At 42.0% G+C, this 19,419-nt stretch overlaps 1 pseudogene; it reads left to right on the top strand.

Moving 5' to 3' along the window:
- The window catches only part of LOC123943712, a 70,527-nt pseudogene that overhangs the window by 3,444 nt on the left and 47,664 nt on the right, over window positions 1-19,419 (top strand).

The raw sequence follows: 19,419 nt of genomic DNA, 5'->3' as shown, positions 1-19,419 counted from the left end.
ACTTCTGTTCTTCCCCTTGGTTCGCTCCCACAGCTCCACTTGTCCCTGGGTGTCCTCAGCTTTGTTTTCCTACCCTCCCCTGAAGAACTTAGCTTTCATTCCAGGTTAAAAAAAATGTTTGGTCCCCAACTGAACACCAGTGGTGACATCTGTTCCTCTCCAGGATCCTATGAGGTTCCACCTGTGACCCCAGGATGCCAATTCTGAGAGTTTTTCTGTACAGATAAAGTTTATTTCTGTGGTCGACACAGGGGTCATGGGTCTCCATGTATTCCTTCTCTGAGTCATCTTCCTCCTAGCCTGCCACAACCACTGGGAGGTGTTTTGTGATTTGTACCCATCCTACTTGTAAGGGATGCATGAGGACAGTATTGGTTTAATGACGTGACCCTGGAGAACTTCACACTATATCACACTAGAGCACACTCAATGTCAAGAAATCCATTACACAGTCTAGCTAAATCTTGTGACAGTTTATTTGCCACCAGCAGTCTGTGTCCACAATATGCTAAGATGCTGGTTCATGGACACCCTGAGCACTTGTCTCTCCCCAAAGTTTAAGTTCATTACTTGTCTCATGACCACAATTATTGGATAGACTTATTTGCTGAATTACAGCTTGTCCTATTTATTTTCTTAGCTCTTGCAGCTCCAATCTGAGGCATGAATTTATCATAATACAAAATCATGGGAACAATCCCAAGCCCAATCACCAGCTTAAAAATGGACATATTGTGCTCTGTGTTATCTTTGGAATGTTGCCCATCATTAAAAAAAATAGTTCATTGCAGCTTCCTGATGGTGCATAAGAGAAGAATGAGCCACAATCAAGTCAGCTGCAAGAGAATGGGACCAGGGAGCAACAGTAGAAATTACTGTTGCCCTGAGCAACTCCCCAGTCTCATATTTATTAGAAAGTAGGTAACAACCAAAAAATAAGATAGAGTAGGTTATACATTGACCATGAGTCTTGTAGAAGAAAGGCAAAATATGTCTTCTTCTTGTAAGAAGAAAGGCAAAATATGTCTGGTCACATAATACATGACCTTTAGTGACCAAGCCCAAACAAAAGGATTGTTTGACTAACTGCAGGTGATCATTGGGGAAGGGGACATAATGGAAAAATGTAGCAGACAATGTACGGCCCACCCCAGTACAGAAATAGTATAATTTCTCATGGGTTATATTTTAAGCAGTATGTTTTTCTGGGGGAACTCCACAGTTCATGGTACACTCAGAACCATTATGATAATGCCAATTATTTGGTTCAGCAACAGAAACTCTAAAAATGAAACTACATATAATACAATTACACAATTACATACTGTAGAAAATGAATGCTAGTCTAAAGTACCATAAGGAAGATCAATTGCTAGGTGGGGACAGGGTGAAGAACGTAAGAGGAAAGACGAATTCCAAGGGAACTATAGAAAGGTTAGGGAGAATTGATTTTGACATTATGGATAATGCTGATTCTGACAGCAGGGTTTACCATATCAAACAGTCTATGCACGTGCATTTCATCCTGTATCAAGTACACACATCACAGCTATTACAGATAATCCCAAAGATGATTTGGGAGGAACGTAGAGATAGTGAAATGTTAGAGACTTACAAATAGAACTTCACAAACACTAAATCTCTCTATTTTTAGGGAAAATCTAAAATGCATTCACACTTGCTCTGGTAACTGTCCTTCCTGTTCACATACCCCAAACTGAATATATACTCAGAAGACATTCAAATAGGGCCTTCATTCTGCTGATTAAAGCAGCCCAACCCTATCCCTGCAGCTGGGAGAGGAGCCCCAGCCACCATATTTCCAGATGTTCCCATTCACTAATCAGAACAGAATAGAGAAGACTTGCCATGGAGTTTGTGATTGGCTGGATTGTCCTTGTTACTCTTTTAAAATGTAATTTACAGAGACCTTGACTGTGAGAGTGGATGTGAATGAGAGAAACACTGGCTGTGTGACTGTCCTGATAAAGATGTCTTGTGCCTGCAGGTGTGCAGTGTGAGGTGAAGCTGGTGGAGTCTGGGGGAGACCTGGTGAATCCTGGGGGGTCCCTGAGACTCTCTTGTGCAGCCTCTGGATTCGCCTTCAGTAGCTACAGCATGAGCTGGATCCGCCAGGCTCCAGAGAAGGGGCTGCAGTGGGTCACATGGATTAGATATGATGAAAGTAGCACATGCTACGCAGACTCTGTGAAGGGCCGATTCACCATCTCCAGAGACAATGGCAAGAACACGCTGTATCTGCAGATGAACAGCCTGAGAACTGAGGCCACAACCGTGTATTACTGTGCAAGAGATACAGTGAGGGGACATCAGTGTGATCCCAGACACAAACCTCACAGTAGAAAGGGATCTGGACAACCGCAGGGTGCACACTATTCACCAATTCTATCTTTAACCCCAGGAGCAGATGTAGGTGGTGGTTATGAGCAGGTTTCCTCTCAGAGTCTGGGGCTTCCTCTCTGTTTATAGCTGTTTCCCCCAGGGAACCTCTCTGGACACATGGTTATGTGCTTATCTATTCATTCTCAGACATAAAAAAAGAAAAGTTGAAGAACTACTATAGTAACAAGTGTAGAAATCAGTGTCACTTGCACTTGTTTGTTCCTGGCCCTAAATTTGAATGAATTATGAATGTCTCCATACACATCACCCAGCGGCACACACTGTGCATCATAGGAACATCCAGCTCAAAGTATAAGGTTGCCAAAAGTGGCATAACATACATGCCAGAGAGGAGGCTACAAGGGTATCAACAAATGAAAGCAAGAGATGAAATATCCCTGGTGGGGGTCACTGTCTTGAACCATGTTCACAGCAATGTTAGTAGCACCATGGGAAACTGATGGACTCCCACCAGGACATGGTGTGGATGTGAAATCTGAAGATCACACACACACACACACACACACACACACACACACACGTATGTATAAAACCATCATCACCTTCACAGTCATGCCTGTTGAGAGTAGGGCTGGTCTCTCAGCAAGACATAAATGCATAGAAGGAGCCAGTGATGAACACTGGCTCAGGTTTTGTGTTGTGGGTCAGTGGTGGGGATGGGATCCTGTTCATGGTAGGGGCTTTTGTGGAGTCAGACTCCAATCTGCATCAAAGGAGGGAGAACAGGTGTGTTCTTCTTAGATTTTTTATCTGTGAGGCAGGAAGAAAAGAGAGAGGAATGAAGGTCAAGGACCAAGAAGGCAATAATGTGATAACTAATTCCACTAAATATGTGTGTAACTGAAAGAACACAAGAGGAAACTAACCATTCTAAGTTTAAAATAGTATGAATCCTTGGAAAATTAGAATAATCCATAGAAGAACTACAGTAAAAAGACAATGATACAAGTAGACTGCTTTCTACCCAGTGTCTGCAGGGGGAGGTATCCACTCCCCAAGGTCACCAGATGATTCTGAATGTTTTGTGTCCCCTATGTGCACACGGACACCAGAAGCTTCTACTGGACCCATGAGAATCAGCAATCCAAAGTTAGAGAATTAACAGCCCTGGTAGAGCCTCTATCTTGAACCATGCTCACAGTATCAATGTTAATGACAACGTGGGAAAAAAGAGGAAACCTGCACCAGGATGTTGTGTGGATACAGACTCTGAAGGTCACACACACACACACACACACACACACACACACACACGTAAATATAAAACTGTTATCACCTTAACCATCACGACTGTTGACACAAGGACAGGCCTCTCAGAAAGTCATAAGTGCTTGAATAGAGCCAGGGAAAGACACTGGTTCAAGGTGTCCGTTGTGTGTCTGTGCTCTTGACGGGGTACTGCTTATGGGAGGGGCTTCTGTGGAGTCAGTCTCCTTCCTGCATCAAAGGATGGAGAATATTTGCATTCTTGTTAGAGATCCCATGTGTAGGATGAGAGGAGAAGAGGGACGAACAAAGCCCAAGGAACTAGCAGACAATAATCAACGCATATGTCATGATGACTAAATCCACTAAACAAGTTTTAAAACTGTGAGAACAAAAAGAGAAATTGTCATTCTAAATAGAAAAAGAATTCTTGGAAAATGGGAAGAATGATCCATGGAAAAGCACAAGTAACAGAATCATGATAAAATAGACCGAGTTCTCCCCAGTATCTTGGGTGGAGTCTGTACACTCCCCAAGGTCACCAGCTGGTTCCGAAGGTCTTGTGTCCCCTGTGTGCACACAGAGACCAGAAGCTTCTACTAGATCCATGAGAATCCTCAGGTTGAGATGCTGGATTGGAGGGGCATTCCACCTGCAGGGAATAACTAATTGATCCTTTAGTTGTTGCTATCAGCTCAATGTGTGTGACCTCTACCATCACAGGGAATCCTAATGACAATGTGATGGGATGAGGAGAAGGGGTGGCAGGGAAGCACTTAGGTCAGGAGATGGCAATCTCATGATGGTATTAGTGCCTTTACACACCAGGACTGGGAAAGATCCTTGCCTCCTGACCCCACATAAACTGACAGGGAAAGGACACTCTAAGATGTGTAGGCTCTACAGACACCAAATCTGACTACACCTTGACCTGGGACTTCTGAGACCAGAGAACTGAGAGAAATTCATGTGTGTTGTTTAAAGTCACTCAGTCTGTGTACCTTGTTACAGCAGCTGGAACAGATGAAGACTTTAGTGACACATGAACCCAAGCACTGACACTCTGGAGTTTCTCTGCTGCTTTTGTTGTGAAAAGTACCTGATAATTTCCTTCAATGAGGTTCAGGGTGGGTTTCTCACATGTTCCTGCCCACCGACAGGACTAACCAGTTGACTATCCCAGGGCTCTGTGAAAAGATGCAGTGGATACACACAAGGAGAACATTGGTACAAGGGAGTCAGAGTTTACTAGAGGTTCTGGAACTTTCATTTGAGGGTGATGATTTTTCAAACTTTACAGAAGATGTGGATGTGATGACTCTGTGGGATTTGATTCTGATCATCACATTACAGAGTTGTGTTGTACTGAAAGCCCTAAAGTTTAAGTTCTTTTGTTCCCTAGTTCCTTTCAGGATTCTTTCCTTCTCTGTGTTGTATTTTGTCAGTTGACTATGATATGCCTTAGAGATCATAAGATTTTGTTGAATTTAACATGAGTTCCTTGTACTTCCTGGATTTTGATGTCTGTGTCCTTCTGCATATTAGGAAACTTCAGCTACTATCTTATGGAATAAACCTAATTCCCCTTTTTCTCTGTGTTCATCTTCAGAGAATCTTTTGATACAAATATTATTATGTTTTAATAAGTGCCTTAGTTCCCTATGTCTACCTTTGTGGTCCATTACCATGGTTTCCATCATCATCTCAGTCATTATTTTCTATAATTTTATCTTGTATACCACCAATTTGATCCTCTTCATCCATCCTTATTTTTATGGCCTCCACTTGGAATTGTATCTTGGTTTTAGAGCTTGTTTGTTTGTTTTTAATATGGGCCTGATTCAATTTTAGGTCATGTATCACAGCAGTAAGTGGATTCTTAGTGTCTTCTATCCTTCTTCAAGTCCAGCTAGTATACTTAAATTCATCGCTATTAATTCTAGTTCAGACTTCATATTTATATTTGTATCAATTAAAAACTTGGGAATGACATCTACACCTTATTCATTCTTTCAGGGTGAATTTTTCCATCCTTTCATTTCTTTTCAATATCATTTTATTTTATTTTATTTTATTTTATTTTATTTTCTCAGTGTTCCAAGATTCATTGTTTATGCACCACACCCAGTGCTCCATGCAATATGTGCTCTCCTTAATACTCAACACCAGGTTCACTTAACCCCCCACTCCACTCCCCTCCAAAATCCTCATTTTCTTTCTCAGAGTCCATGTTTCTCAGGATTCATTTCGCCCTCAGATTTCCCCAACTCCCTTCTCTTCTCCTTCTATCTAATACCTCTGTGTTATTCCTTACGCTCCATGAGTAAGTGAAACCATATGATAATTGACTCTCTTTGCTTGACTTATTTCACTCAGCATAATCTCCTCTAGTCACAGTCATGTTGATGCATAAGTTGGATATTCATCCTTTATGATGGAGGCACAATACTCCATTGTATATATGGGCAATATATTCTTTTTTTTTCTTTTAAAACATTCTTTTTTAAAAGATTTTATTTATTTATTTGTCAGAGAGAGAGAGAGAAGGAGAGAGGGAGAACAGGCAGACAGAGTGGCAGGCAGAGTCAGAGGGGGAAGCAGGCTCCCCGCTGAGCAAGGAACTCGATGTGGGACTCAATCCCAGGACGCTGGGATCATGACCTGAGCCGAAGGCAGCTGCTTAACCAACTGAGCCACCCAGGCATCCCAATGGGCAATATATTCTTTATCCACTTGTATGTTGAATGGCATCTTGGCTCTCTCCAGAATTTGCAAACTTGGCCATTCCTGTTTTGAACAATGGTGTACAGATGGCCCTTCTTTTCACTACATCTGCATCATTGGGGTAAATACTCAGTAGTGCTATTGCAGGGTCATAGGGAAGCTCTATTTTTAATTTCTTAAGGAATCTCCACACTGTTTTCCAATCCCATCTTGTTTCATTTACTCTTCTCCTTGTGCCAATTAGCATGGCCAAAATTAACAATACAGTAAACAACAAGTGTTGGAGAGTATGTGGAGAAAGGGGAACCCTCTTACACTGTTGGTGGGAATGCAAGTTGTTGCAGCCACTTTGGAAAACAGTGTGGATCCACACTGTTTTCCAAAGTGGCTGCAACAACTTGCATTCCCACCAGGAGTGTAAGAGGGTTCCCCTTTCTCCACATACTCTCCAACACTTGTTGTTTACTGTATTGTTAATTTTGGCCATGCTAATTGGCACAAGGAGGTATCTCAATGTGCTTTAGATTTGAATCTCCCTGATGGATAATAATGATGAACCTTTTTCATGTGTCTGTTAGCAATTTGTATGTCTTCTTTGGAAAAGTGTCTGTTCATTCTTTCATTTTTTGTCTGGAAAATAAAATAAGATGAGGGGGGAATTAAGACATATAAATTGAGGATTTGTCATAATGAATGCTTCTTAAATAGAATATAGATCACAAATAAATAAGATATATAAGTATGTGTATTTATAAAAATTAAACCTAAAAATATAAGGAGAAAATAATATAAAAAGTAAAGAAAGATGAATCAGAAAATAAATCAAAAATAAAAATAAAGGGCGCCTGGGTGGCTCAGTGGGTTAAGCCGCTGCCTTCGGCTCAGGTCATGATCTCAGGGTCCTGGGATCGAGTCCCACATCGGGCTCTCTGCTCCGCGGGGAGCCTGCTTCCCTCTCTCTCTCTCTGCCTGCCTCTCTGCCTACTTGTGATCTCCTGTCTCTCGCTGTCAAATAAATAAATAAAAATAAAAAAAAATCTTAAAAAAAAATAAAAAAAATAAAAATAAAAAACTGAAAAAGAAAAACAAAGAAAGCTAAGCCAACTTCCCCAGGAACTGAAAGTGTGCCACGCTCTATGATCATTATACTTGGTGAGATGAAATTGTTCTGTGGATCTTCTGCAGGAGGTGCCTGTTGTAGTTATTCTCAGGGGTTTTGCCATCATGGAAATGCACATCTTGGGAACTGGGGACAGGGCTTGGTGTAGGTGTGTCTGTCCTCTACTAGGTGCCACTGTTTTGCTTCCTGATGGCACTGATAGGTAGGTTGAATATGGCATCTGCTCTGTAGGCAGAGGTTGAAATTTCACATAAACCCAATTCTTCACTGAGCCCTCACAGAAAAGCAACCAACCACTTTTTCTCCAAAGTTTCCATCTAAAATCCTTGTTCACCCTTCCTGTGTCTGAGCTGTTGCATCTCAGGGACATGATTGAGTTTCAAAACTTCAATATTAGGGAGTCCTATGTTTTGGACCCATGCTATTCCTCCAGAAGAGTGTCTCATACCTGTTTCCATTTGCCCACAGGTTTCAGGAAAGAGATCACATGACCAGATTGTGGTTCACTGTTTATTGCAAATCAGAGCAGAAAGCCTCGATAAACCCAAAAGACTCCAAAACCAAACTACTAGAACTCATACAGCAATTCAGTAATGTGACAGGACACAAAGTCAATGTACAAAAATCAGTGGCTTTCTTATACACTAACAATTAAAATACAGACAGGGTTGCCTCTTTCTTTTGTTGACTGTTTCCTTTACTGTGCAGAAGCTTTTGATCTTGACGAAGTCCCAGTGGTTCATTTTCGCTTTTGTTTCCTTTGCCTTTGGAGACATATCTTGAAAGAAGTTGCTGTGGCTGATATTGAAGAGGTTACTGCCTATGTTCAACTCTAGGATTCTAATGGATTCCTGTCTCACGTTGAGGTCTTTTATCCATTTTGAGTTTATATTTGTATATTGTGTAAGAGAATGGTCGAGTTTCATTCTTCTACATATAGTTGTCCAGTTTTCCCAGAACCATTTATTGAAGAGACTGTCTTTTTTTCCACTGTATATATTTTCTTTTTTGTCGAAGATTATTTGGCCATAGAGTTGAGGGTCCATATCTGGGCTCTCCACTCTGTTCCACTGGTCTATGTGTCTGTTTTTATGCCAGTACCACACTGTCTTGGTAATCACATCTTTGTAGTAAAGCTTGAAATCAGGTAACGTGATGCCCACAGTTTTGTTTTTGTTTTTTAATGTTTCCTAAGCAATACGGGGTCTCTTCTGATTCCATACAAATTTTAAGATTATTTGGTCCAGCTCTTTGAAAAATACCGGTGGAATTTTGATCGGAATGGCATTAAAAGTATAGATTGCTCTAGGCAGTATAGACATTTTAACAATGTTTATTCTTCCAATCCAAGAGCATGGAACCATCTTCCGTCTTTTTGTGTCTTCTTCAATTTCATTCATGAGTGTTCTGTAGTTCCTCGAGTACAGGTCCTTTACCTCTTTGTTTAGGTTTATTCCCAGGTATCTTATGGTTCTTGGTGCTATAGTAAATGGAATCGATTCTCTAATTTCCCTTTCTGTATTTTAATTGTTAGTGTATAAGAAAGCCACTGATTTCTGTACATTGACTTTGTATCCTGCCACGTTACTGAATTGCTGTATGAGTTCTAGTAGTTTGGGGGTGGAGTATTTGGGGTTTTCCATATAAAGAATCATGTCATCTGCGAAGAGAGAGTGTTTGACTTCTTCCTTGACAATTTGGATATCTTTTATTTCTCTTTGTTTTCTGATTGCCATTGCTAGGACTTCTAATACTATGTTGAACAAGAGTGGTGAGAGTGGGCATCCTTGTCGTGTTCCTGAACTCAACGAGAAGGCTGCAAGCTTTTTCCCATTGAGGATGATATTTGCTGTAGGTCTTTCATAGACAGATTTTATGAAGTTCAGGAATGTTCCCTCTATCCCTATACTTTGAAGCGTTTTCATCAGGAACGGATGCTGGATTTTGTCAAATGCTTTTTCTGCATCAATTGAGAGGACCATGTGGTTCTTCTCTCTTCTCTTATTGATTTGTTCTATCACATTGATTGATTTGCGAATGTTCAACCAGCCTTGCAAACCGGGGATGAATCCCACCTGGTCATGGTGGATAATCTTTTTAATGTGCTGCTGAATCCTGTTTGCTAGGATCTTGTTGAGAATCTTTGCATCCATAATCATCAGTGATATTGGTCTGAAATTCTCCTTTTTGGTAGCGTCTTTGCCTGCTTTGGAGATCAGAGTAATGCTGGCTTCATAAAAAGAGTCTGTTAGATTTCCATGTGCTTCAATTTTTTGGAACAGCTTCTGGAGAATTGGTGTTATTTCTTCTTTGAAAGTTTGGTAGAATTCCCCAGGGGATCCATCAGGTCCTGGGCTCTTGTTTTTTTGGGAGGTTTTTGATCACTGCTTCAATCTCGTTACTAGAAATCAGTCTATTCAGGTTGTCAATTTCTTCCTGGTTCAATTTTGGGAGTTTGTAGTTTTCCAGGAATGCATCCATTTCATCTAGGTTGCTTAGCTTATTGGTATATAACTGTTGGTAATAATTTCTGATGATTGTTTCTATTTCCTTGGTGTTAGTTGTGATCTCTCCCTTTTCATTTATTATTTTATTAATTTGGGCTTTCTCTCTTTTCTTTTGGATTAGTGTGGCCAATGGTTTATCGATCTTATTGATTCTTTCAAAAAACCATCTTCTAGTTTCATCGATACGTTCTACTGTATCTCTGGTTTCTACCTCATTGACCTCTGGTCTAATCTTGATTATTTTCCTTCCTGTGTGTGGAGTTGGTTTGATTTGTTCTTGATTCTCCAGTTCTTTAAGGTGTAGAGACAGTGGTGTATTCTGGATTTCCCAATTTTTTTTTGAGGGAGTCTTGGATTGCTATGTATGTTGGAGAGGATGTGGAGAAAGGGGAACCCTCTTACACTCTTGGTGGGAATGCAAGTTGGTGCAGCCACTTTGGAGAACTGTTTGGAGATTCCTCAAGAAATTAAGAATAGAAATTCCCTATGACCCTGCAATTGCACTGCTGGGTATTTACCCCAAAGATACAGATGTAGTGAAAAGAAGAGCCATCTGTACCCCAATGTTTATAGCAGCAATGGCCATGGTCGCCAAACTGTGGAAAGAACCAAGATGCCCTTCAACGGATGAATGGATAAGGAAGATGTGGTCCATATACACTATGGAGTATTATGCTTCCATCAGAAATGATGAACAGCCAACTTTTGTAGCAACATGGACGGGACTGGAAGCAATTATGCTGAGCCAAATAAGTCAAGCAGAGTTAGTCAAGTGTCATATGTTTTCACTTATTTGTGGAGCATAACAAAGAACTTGGAGGATAAGGGGAGATTGAGAGGAGAAGGGAGTTGAGGGAAATTGGAAGGGGATATGAACCATGAGAGACTATGGACTCTGAAAAACATCCTGAGGGTTTTGAAGGGGCAGGGGGTGGGAGGTTGGGGAACCAGGTGTTGGGTAATAGGGAGGGCACATATTGCATGGAGTACTGGGTGTAGTGTAAAAACAATGAATACTGTTACACTGAAAATAAAAAAATAGTAGGAGATTCTCTTTCAACTGGTCCCCTAAAATGAGCTGATTTTCTACTAGATCATCCTGAACACACATGAAATCAGCCTGAGGTGTAGGATTATACATGTCTGTATCTCTACAGGAGCAGAAGGCACCAGTGTACAGGTAAAGGGAGTGGGAATGTGGACTGATATGGGAAGATAAACAAAAGGGTGAGGGTGCTACTAGAAATGACCCATTGGAAGGTAATACACCAATACAAGAGCACCCTGTGTTTGGGAACCAGTATTAACTACGAGTCTGGTTAAAAACATTCAAAAAGTCCAAAAGATCTTAAGGGGAATTGGTGGAATTGGGCGGTTAGGGGCACAGACTTAATTAAGCCCACATACCCAGGACATCCACCACCAGCGCCCTGCCAGAAAGAGTGTATTTAAGCATCAAAGCCATGGTCCCTGAGCCAGCAGCGCACATGACAGAATTTGGGTTGCAGAGCACATGAGAGTCTGGTATGGACAACAGCCAGAGATCTCTAGAAACACAGCCTTTTGCACTCTGCGTGTGCTCCCTGTGACCATGGTCGGAGTGAGGCTCCACAACCTCCCTTGAGAGAGGTCTATGTGGGCAACTGGCTGGTGTTCTCAAGGAACTGCGAGAGCCTGAACAATCCCAGCCTCTGCCCACAGGAAAATCTCAGCATGTTTTCTGTAATTGGGATCTCTCCAGCGGGCTGGACCTCTCCAAACTGCCATGACAAAGGCAGCTATTGGAAGCCAGCTCTCTGGACTAATACTGCTTGCAGTTTTGCGAGCACTGGGGTAAAAGAAGGAGCTCCTGTGACCCCTAAGACTGTAACCCCTGAGACTAATTCAGTGATTCATCACTTACGTACAACACCTAGTGTTCATCAAAACTAGTGCCTTCTTTCTCATCCTCACTCATCTCCCTCCATCAACCTGCTGTTTATTCTCTATTACTAAGGGTCACTTATGGTTGTTTTCCTCCCTCCTCTTTTTTCTTTTTCCACTTCCCTTATGTTCATCTGTTTTCCTTCATAAATTCCACATATGAGTCATAAATGGGAGAAGATATTTGCAAGACATATCTGATAAAGTTTAATATCCATAATCTATAAAGGCTTTACCACACTCAACGTGCAAATAATGCAGTTAATAAATGGTCAGAATAAAGGAAGGAATAAACACTTATTGAAAGAAGACATCCAGATGGCTATCAGATACATGAAAAGATGCTCAACGACAGTCATCATTGGGAAAGCACAATCAAAACCAAGGTAAGATGTCAACTCATACCTGTCAGAATGACTAAAATTCAATACCTGCTGAAGAGAATTCTCGGGCCAATGGCAATTTCATTAGTGTTTCACATCAAATATAATTGGAAACACTTAGACATTGTTTCTAGAACTACTCCTCCCAGGAAAAGTAGTTCGCCCTCACCTGATTGAGAGAGGGGACATTTCCCATGCAATAGAACTTATGAAATTATACTCTCAGGAGGGAAAGACCTCAGCAGTTTGAGGGCACCTGATAGATGATAGGGACTTGATTAAAGATTCCTGCTCACCTTTGAATATAATAAATAGAACTGGATATTGTAGCCAAGGAGCTGATTGAGGAGCTCAAGTATAGGAAGTAAGTATGAGGAGATAACCATCTATAATGGTTATGCTGAGTGGATAACTCCTCATAAGTTGGATAAATTGGGAAGAGTGAAGAGGAGTCCTTGTATCTCTGCAAGGGTCTGTGACACCTACCGGTGTTCTGGCACCATCAGGGTGCTCTCACAATCCCTCTGACTCAAGACCCATGGAGCTCATGATCCAGGACAAGTGGTGGATTGGGGTTGGTCTCCTCTAAAGGGCTTCCAGCTAAGTGCTCTGTTAAGTTCTCCAAGAAAGGACACAGTAAACAGTTTGTAAATCTGTGGAAATACAGAAGAATCCTCCATTTTTTTTGATAAGCCATTGAAATATTAATAACCACACTTGCCAAGGAAAAAGCATTGGGATAAATATAATTTATATCATCATGGAAATAAATATAAGTGTAGGAGTACAATGACCTCCATTTCAGAGATGAAGAATTGTCTTTAACAGCATGCTTTCTGATATCAGGTGTTCTGACGTTAATTGCTTAACTAATAATTCCATTCTTTTATCTTTATTGAAATTTTCCATTGATGTGTACAGAGAGATCAGGTGTAAATGCCCCTTGTGGTTGTTGATAACCCACAGTGTTTTCAGCAGCTCTGTGAGTCTCTGTCAAGGCTTCTCAGTGTCTCCACATTTCTGTGACAGAAAACCTGGTCTCCACAAATCAGTCTATGGGGACTTCTGCAAATTCGGAAAGCCTGCAAATCTCATGTCCAGCTCTGTCCTGCAGAAGGTTAAAGGGAGTAAATAGGTCCCATGGTGAGGAGCACAGACTCAGACTCTGGGGCGTAATTTCATCTGCTGTGTGCACCTGGACATTCACACAAACATTCTGTGCTGCAGTTTGTACATACCCACCTGTAAAATCGTGGTAAAATTGGTACCTACATCACGATAATGGGGTGGATATGTGAAAAAATTGGTGCTAAGTAGTGAACAAGACAAGCTGAGGACGTGAGTGGATATGAGTGAAAGAAACATGGCTGTGTGACAGTTTCCTGACTGGGATGTCTTGTGTCTGCAGGTGCCCAGTGGGAGGTGCAGCTGGTGGAGTCTGGGGGGTCCCTGAGACTCTCCTATGCAGCCTCTGGATTCACCTTAGTAGTTATGACACCAACCTAGTCCGCCAGACTCCAAGGATGAAGGGGCTGCAGTGGATCTCATACGTTAGCAATGATGGGAGCACATACTCTGCAGACTCTGTAAAGGGCTATTCACCATCTCCAGAGACAATGGCAAGAACACGGTGTATCTGCAGATAAACAGCCTGAGAGCCGAGGACACAGCCATGTATTACTGTGCAAAGGACACAGTGAGAGGACATCAGTGTGAGCCCAGACACAAACCTCACTGTACAAGAGGATATGGGCCACCAGGGGGTGCACATTATTCACCAATTCTTTCTTTAAGCCCAGGAACAGATGCAGATGGAGGTTATGGGCCGGTTTCCTGTCAGGGTCTCGGGATTCCTCTCTAGAGGACACTCCCTATAGCCCTAAATGGGGGCATCATGTTACCTGATTTCAAGATATACTACAAAGCTGTGATCACCAAGACAGCATGGTACTGGCATATAAACAGACACATAGGCCAGTGGAACAGAGTAGAGAGCCCAGATTGGACCCTCAACTCAGTGGTCAAATAATCTTTGACAAAGCAGGAAAAAGTGTACAGTGGAAAACAATAACAACAACAACAACAAACTAATGATGTACTGCATGGTGGCTAACATAACAAAATAATTTTTAAAATTCTGTAATAGAAAAAAAGAAAAAAATATCTTTAAACATTAGAATACTGCTGAGTGAAATATGTCTAGAAGTGAAAGTCAATTATTATGGTTTTGCTTATTTGTGGAGCATAAGGAATAACATGGAGGAAATGGGGAGGTGGAGAGGAGAAGGGAGTTGGGAGAAATTGGAGGGGAGACAAACTATGAGAGACCATGGACTTGGAGGAACTAACTGAGGGTTTTGCAGAGGATGGGGGTAGGAGTTTGGGTGAGCCTGGTGGTGGGCATTATGGAGGGTACATTTTGCAGGGAGCACTGGGTGTGGTGCATAAACAATGAATTCTGGTACACTTAAAAGAAATTCAAATAAATAAATTAATTAATTAATTTTAATAAAAGAAAGAAAACAAACAGGCAACTAAGCCATCTGGAGTCACAACACTATAATTTCAAGCTAGATTACAAAGCTATTGTCATCAAAACAGTATGGTGCTGGCATAAAAACAGACATACAGACAATGGAAACAACAGAGCTTGGAAACTGATAATCCTAGTACTTTCCTCAAAGTTTATTCATTCCTATGTTAAAAGTATATTTAAACATGGCTCCGGTAGAATTATTAACTCTGAATGGGAACTTATAATATTGATGTCCTGTTCCAATGTTTACTACCAATAAATACATTTTTCAAAAGATTTTATTTATTCATTTGACAGAGATCACAGGTAGGCAGAGAGGTAGGCAGAGAAGAAGGCACAGTGGGGGGAAGCAGACTTCAGCTGAGCAGAAAGCCTGATGGGGGGCTTGATCTCAGATCTCAGGACACTGGGATCATGACCTGAACCACAGGCAGAGGCTTTAATCCACTGAGCCCCCCAGGAGCCCAATAAATGCATGAAAAAAAAAGAATACTACATATTGTCAAAGTGCTGTCTAAACAAAGTGATCTAAAAACAATGCAATCTTTGTTCTTAACTTGTAAAGAATTGAACCTACATCTGGAGCTAACTATATACTCAGAGGACATGCAAATAGGGTCTTCTCTCCACTGAATAAAACAGCCCAGCCCAGAGAATGCAGCTGGGAGAGGAGCCCCAGTCCTGGGATTTCCAGGTGACCACATTCACTGAGCAGGACAGAACACAGAAAACTCACCATGGAAATTGTGCTTGGTTGGGTTTTCCTTGTTGCTCTTCTAAAAGGTAATTTATGGAGAACAAGAGACATTGAGTATGCGAGTGGATAAGAGTAAGAGAAACCATGGGTGTGTGACATTTTCCTGACCAGGATGTCTTGTGCCTGCAGGTGTCCAGTGTGAGATGCAGCTGGTGGAATCTGGGGGCGACCTGGTGAAGCCTGGGGGTCCCTGAGACTCTCCTGTGCAGCCTCGGGATTCACCTTCAGTAACTCTGACATGAGCTGGATCCACCAGGCTCCAGGGAAGGGACTGCAGTGGGTCGCAGATATTAGCAATGATGGAAGTAACACATACTACACAGACTCTGTGAAGGGCCGATTCACCATCTCCAGAGACAATGGCAAGAACACGCTGTATCTGCAGATGAACAGCCTGAGAACCAAGGACACGGCCCTGTATTATTGTGCAACAGACACAGTGAGGGGTCATCAATGTGAGCCCAGACACAAACTTCACTGTAGGAGGGGATCTGGACCACCAGGGGGTACACACCAGTCAGCAATTCTGTCGTTAAGCCACAGGAGCAGGCACAGCTGGTTGATATGGGCAAGTTTCCTGTCAGGGTCTATGGTATTCATGCCTTCAAGCTTTTTCCCCAAAGGGCCTTCTAGACACATGATTCTGTGCTTCCTCTTCAGTCTCTGACTTAGAAATTTGGGACAACAACTATACTAACAAGCACAAAAGACAGTGTCGATACACTTTTCCTATCCATAATACCAATGAATTACTATTATCTCCATATATGTCTCCTTACTGGAGTCCCAGTTACTCTCTATTCACCAGAGGACCACCCAGCTCAGTGTGCAAGCTAGTCAAAACCAGTATAAAGTGCGTGCTGGATATGAGCCTACAGAGGCATCAAGAATGCAAAGCAAGAGAATTAACAGCCCTGGTAGAGTCTCTACCTTGAACCATGCTCACAGTGTCAATGTTAATGACAATGTGGGAAAGAAGAGGAAACCTGCATCAGGATGTTTTGTGGGTACAGAGTGTGAAGATCACAAACACACACAGAGACACACATACACACCCAAGTGAATATAAAACTTTTAAAAATTTAATTGTATTTTTTCAGATTCCAAGATTTATTGTTTATGCACCATGCCCAGTCTTCCACAAGATAGATGCCCTCCTTAATACCGATTACCAGGCTCATCCATTCGCTCACCCCCTCCCTTCCAAAACACTCACTCTGTTTCTCAGAGTCCATGTCTCCCATGGTTCAACTTCCCCTCTGATTTACCCCAATTCACTTTTTCTTTCCTTCTCCTAAGGTCATCTGTGTTATTCCTAAATTCCACAAGTAAGTGAAACCACATGATAATTGACCCTCTCTTGCTTGACTTATTTCATCTCCATTATCTTTTCCAGTTCCAACCATGTTGATACAAAAGCTGGGTATTCAACTTTGTGATGGAGCCATAATACTCTATAGTGTATATGGACAACATCTTCCTTATCCATTTGTCTGTTGAAGGGCATCTTGGTTCTTTCCACAATTTTGCGACTGTGGCCATTGCTGCTAAAACATTGGGGTACAGATGGTCCTTCTTTTCACTACATCTATATCTTTGGGGTAAATACCCAGTAGTGCAATTCCTGGGCTACAAGATAGTTGTATTTTCACATTTTTTAGGAACATTCACACTGTTTTCCAATGTGGCTATATCAACTTGAATTCCCACCATCAATATAAGAGGGTTCTCCTCTCTCCACACCCTCTCCAACATTTGCTGTTTTTTGTCTTCTCACCTTATTTTAAATTTTATGTTATTTTTCAGTGTGCCAAGGTTTATTGTTTATGCATTGCCACTTTTTGCCATTCTAACTGGTATAAGGTGGTATTTCAATGTGGTTTTGGTATGAATTTCCCCAATAGCTAATGATGATGAACACTTTTTCATGTGCCTTTTGGCTATTCATATGTCTCCTTTGGAGAAGTGTCTGTTCATGTCTTCTGCCCACTTTTTGACATTATTAACTGTTTTTTTGAGTGTTGAGTTTGAGGAGTTCTTTCTAGATCTTGGATATCAGCCATTTGTCTGTAGTGTCATTTGCAAATATCTTCTGTTTGTGCATTGCCTCTTTGTTTTGTTGACTGTTTCCTTTGCTGTGCAGAAGCTTTTGATCTTGATGAAATTCCAGAAATTCATTTTCCATTTTGTTTGCCTTTGGAGACATGTCTTGAATAAAGTTGCTACGCCCGATGTCTGAGAAGTTACTGCCTATGTTCTACTCTAGGACTTTGATAGATTCCTGTCTCACATGGAGGTCTTTCATCCATCTTGAGTTTATACTTGTGTATGTTGTAAGACAATGGTCAATTTTCATTCTTCCATACATAACTGTCCAATTTTCCCAGTACCATTTATTGAAGAGACTGTCTTTTTTACGTTGGTTATTTTTCCTTGCTTTGTCAATTACTTGGCCATAGAGTTGAGGGTCTATATCTGGACTTTCTACTCTGTTCCATTGGTCTCTGTGTCTGTTTTGCTTATACTACCACACTGTCTTGGTGATCAAAGCTTTGTAGTAAAGCTTGAAATCAGGCAACGTGATGCCCCCAGCTTTATTTTCCTTTTTCAACATTTCCTTTTTGATTCAGTATCTTTTGTGGTTCCATGTTAATTTTAGGATTGCTATTTTCAGCACTTTGAGAAATGCTGATGGCATTTAGATCAGGATGGCTTTGAATGTATAGGTTGCTCTTGATAGCGTAGATATATTAATGATCTGTTCTTTTGAAGCACAAGCATGAAATGTTTTTCCATCTTTTTCTGTCTTCAATTTCTTTCATAAGTGTTCTGTAGTTCCTTGTGTGCAGAATCTTTACCTCTTCAGTTAGGTTTATATCTTATGATTTTTGGTACGATTTAAAATGGAATTGACTTTTTTCTTTAAGGGTCAAGATGGCGGGGAAGTAGGAGGAGGCACCATTTCAACCTGTACCCGAAAGTGAGCTGATTACCTACCAAAGAACTCCGACCACCCATGAAATCAGCCTGAGATCAGAATTATACACGTCTGGATCTCTACTGGAGCAGAAGACGCCAGTGGCAGGTAAAGCAGACTGGGAGCATCGGACTGATATTGGAAGATAAACAAAAGGGGGAGGGAGCCACCAGAGGTGACCAATTGGAAAGTAACACCCCAACACGAGAGTGCTCTGCATCTGGGGACCAGCATTAACTTGGAGTCTGGTTGAAAGCACTCAAAAAACAAACAGCAAAGGATCCCGGTGGGCGGGGGGGGGGGGGGGTTAATAGTGGGAACCTGGGCGGTTAGGGTCAGGGACCTAAGTCCCCGGACCCAGGACAGCCTCCCCAGGTGCTGAGCCAGAGAGAGTGCGGAGGAGAAATCAGGTCTCAGTCCCTGAGCTGCGAGTGCACCTGAACGCCAGCGCGCCCGAGAACGAGTGGGGTCTGGCTCTGGTGAGGGGCTGGGAGCCTGGCCTGACGGCAATCCTGAAACGCGCGCGTCCCACACCCTCCCTTGGGATAGGTGCTCATAGGCGCTAGCCTGGACCTCTGGCAGCTGGAAAAAACAGACATTCCCAGCCCAGGACAGCAGGAAAATCTCAGTGCTCGATCTCTGCTCCGAACCTCTCTGGCGGTCTGGAGCTGCCTAGACAGCCACCACTGCCCTGGTTTTGGGCACAACGAGGAGCTCCTGCATCCCCAGGGACAGTGACTCAGAACCAGCTCTGCCAGCAGCTTTTGCAAAACAGTCTGAGGCATCTCTTTGAGAGGGAGGTTGGGGTGCTGTTTGCTCTCCTCTAAACCTCCAAAAACCATCAAAAGCTGTCAAGGCCAGA

This window comes from Meles meles, chromosome 6 (genome assembly GCF_922984935.1).
Source record: "Meles meles chromosome 6, mMelMel3.1 paternal haplotype, whole genome shotgun sequence".
In the NCBI taxonomy this organism is placed as follows: Eukaryota; Metazoa; Chordata; class Mammalia; order Carnivora; family Mustelidae; genus Meles; species Meles meles.
This window is presented reverse-complemented; position numbering and strand designations above follow the sequence as displayed.